At 41.2% G+C, this 8,578-nt stretch overlaps 1 long non-coding RNA gene across 1 annotated transcript in view; it reads right to left on the reverse strand.

Annotated features, from left to right (window-relative positions):
* Nucleotides 1-8,170, reverse strand: part of LOC115089465 — a 33,314-nt gene extending 25,144 nt beyond the window's left edge. The window contains exons 1-2 of the long non-coding RNA XR_003856093.1: nucleotides 7,978-8,170; nucleotides 6,031-6,142 (exon numbers count right to left, since the gene is read on the reverse strand). This is a non-coding gene — a long non-coding RNA (uncharacterized LOC115089465). The remainder of the gene's footprint in view (nucleotides 1-6,030; nucleotides 6,143-7,977) is intronic.
* Nucleotides 8,171-8,578: the final 408 nt, after the last annotated feature.

An 8,578-nucleotide genomic window follows, 5' to 3' on the forward strand; every position in this document is an offset into this window, starting at 1 on the left:
CTCCCGGAATTTTTCAAAATTTTGGGGGTAAGAGTGTTTGAGCCTTTAAGAGAGATGTTTTTGGAGGCTCTGGACACTGGTAGCATGAGTCCTTAAAGTAATTTGGTTATGATAGTCCTCCTTCCAAAACCAGAAAGGGATCCAGCAGCTACTGGGTCCTATTGACCAATTTCCTTATTAAATCAAGATGTTAAGATCCTGTCAGCTATGTTGGTTGCTCGAGTTAATAAGATCATAAAAACTATAGTGTTAAAAGTTCAGACAGATTTAATTTCTAATAGGAACTCCTCAAACAGCTAAAAGCTTTAATAGTATTAATGTTAAGTATGCATCCAAGGGGAGATGGCATGTTTGTAGGGCTGGACGCAGAAAAAGCATTCGATTGAGTGGAATGACCCTATATGTGGTGGATGCTTGAGCAGTTTAATTTTGATGAACAGTTCGTAAAGTGGATAAAAACTCCTAGAGCACAAATCCTGGTTAACGACTTGTTATCCTCCCCCTTGTTGTTGGAGAGTGGAATGCGCCAAGGGTGTCCACCGTCTCAATTGCTCTAAGTTCTTGCAATTGAACCCCTTACTGTGTAATATAGTCACCTTTCTGGGTTTACAGATCTGTAGAAAAATGATTAAATTAAGCATGTTTGCCGATGACATGCTGCTATTTATTAGTAATTCACAAGACTGCTTAGATGCCATTATGGAGTGTATCAACATGTATGCTCTTTTTCAGGTTTAAAAATCAATTATGAGAATTCAGCTGTTTTTCCTTTAGATACTGAACTGCCTGGTAGATGGAGAGGTGTTTTTCCTCTTAAATGGCTTGTGGGAGGAATGAGAAACCTGTGAATCCATATCACTTGCACTGTACCAGGTATGTATTTAAAAAAAAATGTCGTAGCCATCTTGGAAAAAGTTCAGGAACTGCTTGAGAGATGGAGAACTTTCCCATTGTCCCTGATAGGACAATGTGCAGTGGTGAAGATAATCATGTTACCCCATTCAGATGCTCCCTATCTGGCTCAAACGATCTTAAGTACTAAAATTCAGATCCATAGCTTTTCCACTTTATATGGAATGGAAAAAGACCCAGAATTCGACTAGACATCTTAATGCAGGAAAAAAGGAAAGGGGGACTGGCAGACTCAGATCTGCGCTTAAATAATGTTGCTTGTCTTACGCGATACATACAGGATTGGGTTTCTTTCCATAAAAAAAATATGATGATGAGGGGTTGCTGGAAGAATGGGCCAGCCCCATCAGGGGATGTATTTGCTTTACCTTCCTAAGTCTTCAATTAGGTATCAAAAAATAAATACATTTTGGTTTGGGGCCTTGCACAAGGCATGGAAATGGTGGTAGGAACTTCTTCATAAATCCACTATAGTGACTCCTTTCTTGCCTTTTACTGGCAACAGGGATTTCCCTGTGGGCCTTGAACTTTCAATGTTTCACGCTTGGAGGGAAAGGGGTTTGTCTTGCCTTGCAAATATTGTGGATCCTGAAGAGCGTAGGTTATGGTCATTTCAGCAGCTCCAGGAGTAGTGGGACATACCCAGAGAGAATGTCTTTGCTTATTTACAAATTAGGCACAATGCTATGGAAATCAGCAATAGGAATGCGAAGTGCTTATTTCTCTTTCAGATGAGGAGGAAACATTTTTAGAAACTATTCCCTGCTTCAACAAAATAGGCACCTGGGTTCGTTTTCTGTCGGAGCAAACGACGTCCACAAGCATGGAAGGTCTGGCCAAAAAATGGAATGATGATTTGAGACTTGAGCTCGATGAGACTGACATTATGAGAGCATTTGCAAATGTAATAGTGGAATTACAAGATAAATAAATAAATAAATAAATAAACAGAATGAATAATTACCTGAGGCTGCTGGAGCAGGGCTTTGGAAACATAAAAGTTTTTTTTCCTCATTTGTGGGCTGATTTGGATCACCATTGGCCTAGGTTTGATCCTGCTGGTTTTCTCTTTGCCAAGGGGACCGCTGCATTTTTTTTTTAAGAGGAGATGAAAGGAGAGGAGCTGAGTTTGCCTTGGTGCAGACTGAGATTTTTTTTTTTGTGTGCCCCGATGTCTGAGGCTTACTGAAGGGAAAGCCACGAGTGTGATGTCTGCGTTGGTGCAGACAAGAGGGAAAGTTTTGTTTGTTTTTTCTTGCGCCCTCTAGCAGGGCAGGAGACTATAAAAGCCAAATGGGACCAGTTGTGAGGGAGAGGGGCCCGATCGGATTGGCGTGGCACATCCAGAGAACTGGTTTGTTTGTTTGTTTTCTTGTTTGTTTCAGTGTCGCACCAGGTTAAGAACATAAGAACATAAGAAAATGCCATACTGGGTCAGACCAAGGGTCCATCAAGCCCAGCATCCTGTTTCCAACAGTGGCCAATCCAGGCCATAAGAACCTGGCAAGTACCCAAAAACTAAGTCTATTCCATGTAACCATTGCTAATGGCAGTGGCTATTCTCTAAGTGAACTTAATAGCAGGTAATGGACTTCTCCTCCAAGAACTTATCCAATCCTTTTTTAAACACAGCTATACTAACTGTACTAACTGCACTAACCACATTCTCTGGCAACAAATTCCAGAGTTTAATTGTGCGTTGAGTAAAAAAGAACTTTCTCCGATTAGTTTTAAATGTGCCCCATGCTAACTTCATGGAGTGCCCCATAGTCTTTCTACTATCCGAAAGAGTAAATAACCGATTCACATCTACCCGTTCTAGACCTCTCATGATTTTAAATACCTCTATCATATCCCCCCTCAGTCGTCTCTTCTCCAAGCTGAAAAGTCCTAACCTCTTTAGTCTTTCCTCATAGGGGAGTTGTTCCATTCCCCTTATCATTTTGGTAGCCCTTCTCTGTACCTTCTCCATTGCAATTATATCTTTTTTGAGATGCGGCGACCAGAATTGTACACAGTATTCAAGGTGCGGTCTCACCATGGAGCGATACAGAGGCATTATGACATTTTCCGTTTTATTCACCATTCCTTTTCTAATAATTCCCAACATTCTGTTTGCTTTTTTGACTGCCGCAGCACACTGCACCGACGATTTCAGTGTGTTATCCACTATGACACCTAGATCTCTTTCTTGGGTTGTAGCACCTAATATGGAACCCAACATTGTGTAATTATAGCATGGGTTATTTTTCCCTATATGCATCACCTTGCACTTATCCACATTAAATTTCATCTGCCATTTGGATGCCCAATTTTCCAGTCTCACAAGGTCTTCCTGCAATTTATCACAATCTGCTTGTGATTTAACTACTCTGAACAATTTTGTGTCATCTGCAAATTTGATTATCTCACTCGTCGTATTTCTTTCCAGATCATTTATAAATATATTGAACAGTAAGGGTCCCAATACAGATCCCTGAGGCACTCCACTGTCCACTCCCTTCCACTGAGAAAATTGCCCATTTAATCCTACTCTCTGTTTCCTGTCTTTTAGCCAGTTTGCAATCCACGAAAGGACATCGCCACTTATCCCATGACTTTTTACTTTTCCTAGAAGCCTCTCATGAGGAACTTTGTCAAACGCCTTCTGAAAATCCAAGTATACTATATCTACCGGTTCACCTTTATCCACATGTTTATTAACTCCTTCAAAAAAGTGAAGCAGATTTGTGAGGCAAGACTTGCCCTGGGTAAAGCCATGCTGACTTTGTTCCATTAAACCATGTCTTTCTATATGTTCTGTGATTTTGATGTTTAGAACACTTTCCACTATTTTTCCTGGCACCGAAGTCAGGCTAACCAGTCTGTAGTTTCCCGGATCGCCCCTGGAGCCCTTTTTAAATATTGGGGTTACATTTGCTATCCTCCAGTCTTCAGGTACAATGGATGATTTTAATGATAAGTTACAAATTTTTACTAATAGGTCTGAAATTTCATTTTTTAGTTCCTTCAGAACTCTGGGGTGTATACCATCCGGTCCAGGTGATTTACTACTCTTCAGTTTGTCAATCAGGCCTACCACATCTTCTAGGTTCACCGTGATTTGATTCAGTCCATCTGAATCATTACCCATGAAAACCTTCTCCATTACGGGTACCTCCCCAACATCCTGCTGCTACTGCTGATACCGTGAGTTAAGAAGGCAAGCGTGGGAGAGATTGGCCAGCCAGCAATGACATGTGGTATTGAAAATCACTGCCACTGCCAGTGGCATCTTACTCCCATGCCTAGCTACAGTCATGATGCCGTGATCGCAAAGGCCCAATGGTCCTTCCGCCGCTGACTTCAAAGATCAGGTAGGTCCTCCATCCTGTTTTGATGGCTCATTGCTGCTAGAAAAAGGGAGTGAACGGAGGTGAGGATTGGCTAGGGTTTTCAAAAGGCCCCGATGGTGAAATATAATGACTAGGCTGCTGTGAAAACGTCATTGATGATGTCAGCAGGGTTTTCATTGCTCCTGAATATGGAAGGTAGCGGGGGGGGATGATAGTGGCCAGCTGGCCGCATCGCAGAGGTGCAGTTTTGCCTGCTTTGGTGCAGCCGCACCACACACTATCAACCCCATAGCACAATGGGAAAAGGTGTAGTTATTTCTCGTGGTGCTACTGGCAATAATGTGAAAAACATTATCGCCCGCAGCGCTGCCGGGAGATAACTCCGACCAAACCCCACCCACACTCCTCCCCTTCCCTTAATTTTAATAATTTCGCTGCGATACTGGCACATCACACAATAAAGAATGACCCTGTTAGCTCCTTCTAGTTATACCCCCAGAACTCCCCTGACTAATCCTGTCAAATTTTAGCATGATAAAAAGTTATCCAGATAGATTTTGGCTGGATAAATGCCTAAATATTCATTTAGCCAGATAACTTCTGAGTTGTCTAGCTAAATGCATCTGAATATGGACTTCCTCGGGCCTAAGTCAAGAGAAGGCCACAGGGCCGGTAACTGAGATGAAGAGAATGCCACCACCAGAGGACCCCAATCCACCAGGCGTTGAGATAAGAAAGAGGCCAACCCACTGGGCAGCCAAGATAAGGATAAGGCTGCGGGGCCACCCAGCGGATCCCAACCCACAGGGTGGCCCAAGATAAGGACAAGGCCACCGTCCACCTGATGGTTCCCAACTCGCCAGATAGATAGAAGAGTCTTCTGTCTCTTCTTCTCATTCCATCCGCACACCCCCTGATGCAGATCTACAAAATACAGACCATGTTTGGGTAACTTCTGTAGGATGATGGTCTATTCAAGCACTAAAGCTAAGTCTTTTTTTTTTCAAAAGAAAGCATAAAAATGTATTCAGCACATGTTGACCAATGATTAAGAATAAGGCACTGAAGGCTTTTAGAGGCCTGTAGTGTTGCCTATTATGAATGCTCATTGAATAGTATTCACCATTGTTATTTGAAAAACAAGAGCTATTATTACTTGTGGGGGAATTTGTGATTGTTTTAGAATGATAGAATTTCAGAATGATAGAATTTCAAACAGATCAACAGTGACACTGACTAGGGGTTTCTAGTGTTACAATAAACCCTGTAGTGTAGACACATAGATAGCAGACAATTATATTTGTTATGAAGCAAAGCACACACTATTCTGCCATCAGTGCTGTGAGTTTGTTTGCTTACATGAAGTAACACACATAAATGCTGAAAAAGGAAAGGTTGCTGATTGTATACACCTTTCTATCAGATTCACAGTGAACACAGATCTCTCCTATGTACTGCAGAGTCCAGACAATGTATTGTTTTTCTGTCTGCACTGCAGCACTGTTATCCCTGTTGACATACTGTAATAGTCAGAGATTTTTATTATGTCTCCTATGACATAATGAAAAAGACACCAGTTGCCAACAGTCTACCTTACTTTCTGCTATCTCAATCTTTTAGTAACTTTCATTTTACTCCTACAAAGAGCTTCAGAATCTCTTGCCTCTCTGCAATCCAACAGACACTCTGAACAAAATGGTGACAGCTCAAAGTTCAGTATTCCTTTCAGTTTCAGGATAAAAGATTATGAAGTGATGCTGGGGTAGGCTGACTGAAAACTTACTTCACCTTGATTGGTTCTGCTCCTTCTTTGTCCCTTCCCATCTCAGCTCTGGGCCGTCTGGCTTGAGTAGAAAATACCTGCAGTTTTGGCTGCCCCATGCGCTTTAAAGGATCTGAAAACAGATGGAAATGAAAATTCTTAAACTTTTTTGAGACCCTGTCCATTCATTTCATTTACAATGAAACAAACCAAAAATGGACTTTTCATTTAGAATTGTCCATTCATTTCAAACAAATGCACATTCCTAAGAAATCCTATTTAAAAAAAATGAGAGATTCTTGTCTCTTTTAGATTTTTGCAGCCCAGTTTTATAAAAAAAAAAAAGCGAGAATCTTCCTAGCTCAGTTTGTATCACATGCTCTTTCTATGATCATGTTCTGTGGCAACCGGGTCACTAGCACTATCATTTGGGGTGTGGGGAGGGAGGATGACTTATAGCAACTGCACCTTTCTGTTTGCTAAGGATATGTATTCATTTGAAATGGAATAGGAAATATTTAAAAAAATTCCATTTTGTTTCAATTTGTTTTCAAAATGAAAGAAAAAGAAAAACAAAATTTCATTTGTTTTAAATTTTTGGTTCACCACGACCACTGCCACCGAAAAACATCCCCTTCCAGGTCCCCACTCTGATCTTCCCCAATCCACAAGCCTCATTTCATATTTTTCTTTCTCCACGGGGCAAAAGCAGTCCCTGGTTCCTCCTGCTTCACTGGTGGTATGCTTAGAAATGGTGCCGGCAGACTATTGTTATTTTATTCCATACAAAATAGTGTCAGCCATGCCCAGACACAGGCCAGTGCCATTTTGTATGGAAGAAATTAATTATGATGGTGGTCTCAGTCTGCTGATGCCAATTCTAACCTTACCACTGGCAGGGCAGAAGCAACCAAGGATCGCGCCTGCGTGTGAAGAAAAGGAAAATATGGTAAGGATATGTGAGGGGATATTTGCTTTTATTTTCCATTTTAAATAAATGAAATGAAGCAAAACAAACAACAAATGAAATGAAAAATGCAACAAAAGAACAATATGAAAAATAAAATAAAATAAAATAAAAGTCTGTGCACACCCTTTCTATTTGCTATTGCTCCCTTCTGTCTTTGGGAAGCAAAGAGAGAAGGAAGAAATAGCAAAAGAGCATGAAACTCCTGAGGCAACCTGTTTCTAACCATAATACCAAGAAAAAGAAGCAGGTTCCTAGCAGAAACCAAACTATTGCATGAATTTGGAAGAATGCCGAACCATGAGCTCAATATAAATAAAAGAAACAGTTTTACTAGAAACTTTTTATTTTGTAATTCAGTCGCTCTGCTGGCAAGCACTCTGACTGGATAATTGGATACCTTGTACATGTGCCACTGTAAATGAAGCTTAAAATGGGTCCTTTACACCAAGCATAATTTGGAGGAAAAAGCATGCTAGACAGATGTCTGCTGCATGCTTTACAAGAGTGTGTGATACCATCCTCACTTTTCACAGCTAAACCCTTCAGAACTAGGAGATTGACAAAGGGCCGCAGACGTGAAGAGCATTCATTAAGAGATGTAAATAGCCAAGATCCGTGCTGTTTTGTTTCAATCTCCTTTATCCTGCTGAAAACAGGAAAGTGTCCTGTCATGCAGGCTCAGGGATTCTCAGGGCCCAATAAAGATTACTGACATTTTTTCAATTTGTGTTTGTTTTCATTCTTTTCATCGTGAACTCTGTTTCAGCCAGAGAAACCAGCTGAGCTTAATCCATAACCTTTATCAAGCAAAACATTAACTCCCAGTATGCTTCGCTGTCCTTCTAAAGCAATACAAAAGCCTGAAAAGGAGGGGGCACTGGGGGGAAAGACAAAATACAAGGACACAGGAAGGCAACTTAAAAAACATTTTTGTATTAATTGCTCTTCCCCCACTCTTGTCCTCTTCTTCCACACTCCTTGCCAGCCGTGGCCTGTACCTCTTATGCTAGCCCCAGATAGAGTGGCAGATCATGAAAGAGCTGCAGATTCTTGCAGGAGAGCTGTTAGCATCCACAGCAAAGTCCATTCACTTGCATGGTTACACAGACGTCCATGGAATCCAGCTGCCAGCAGAAGAGTTAAGAAGAGATGTGAAGGAAGTGTTGTCAGTAGCCAGCAGGATTTCACACTTCTTTTCTCTGTTTTCATTTGTTATTCTCCCAGTCCACTCATTTCCTGGTTTATAAACTATGGGCACTGCCTCTTGAAAGTATTCATTAGCTGCCAATCTGAGTTGACCAGCAGATGTCATCCTTGCAGTTCTACCCTGAATTCACATCACACCTCTCCTACGACTTGAATTTGTATGGCTCAAAAGAAACTGAATGACATTTATCTGAAAAGATAGTTGGATGACAATCTACTGCAGCTTCCTTCAAGCGTATTCATGTTGCTGAGCTTACCGCTGTGTTTCTCATCTCTCTCCTGGAGTCACACCTATCCAGTTGAGTTTCAGGATTACTACAATGGATATGAATGAGATAGATTTGCATACCCTGGGTCTCCAATGTGTGCAAATCTATCTCATGCATATTCATT

This window comes from Rhinatrema bivittatum, chromosome 4 (assembly GCF_901001135.1).
Source record: "Rhinatrema bivittatum chromosome 4, aRhiBiv1.1, whole genome shotgun sequence".
NCBI classification, from domain to species: Eukaryota; Metazoa; Chordata; class Amphibia; order Gymnophiona; family Rhinatrematidae; genus Rhinatrema; species Rhinatrema bivittatum.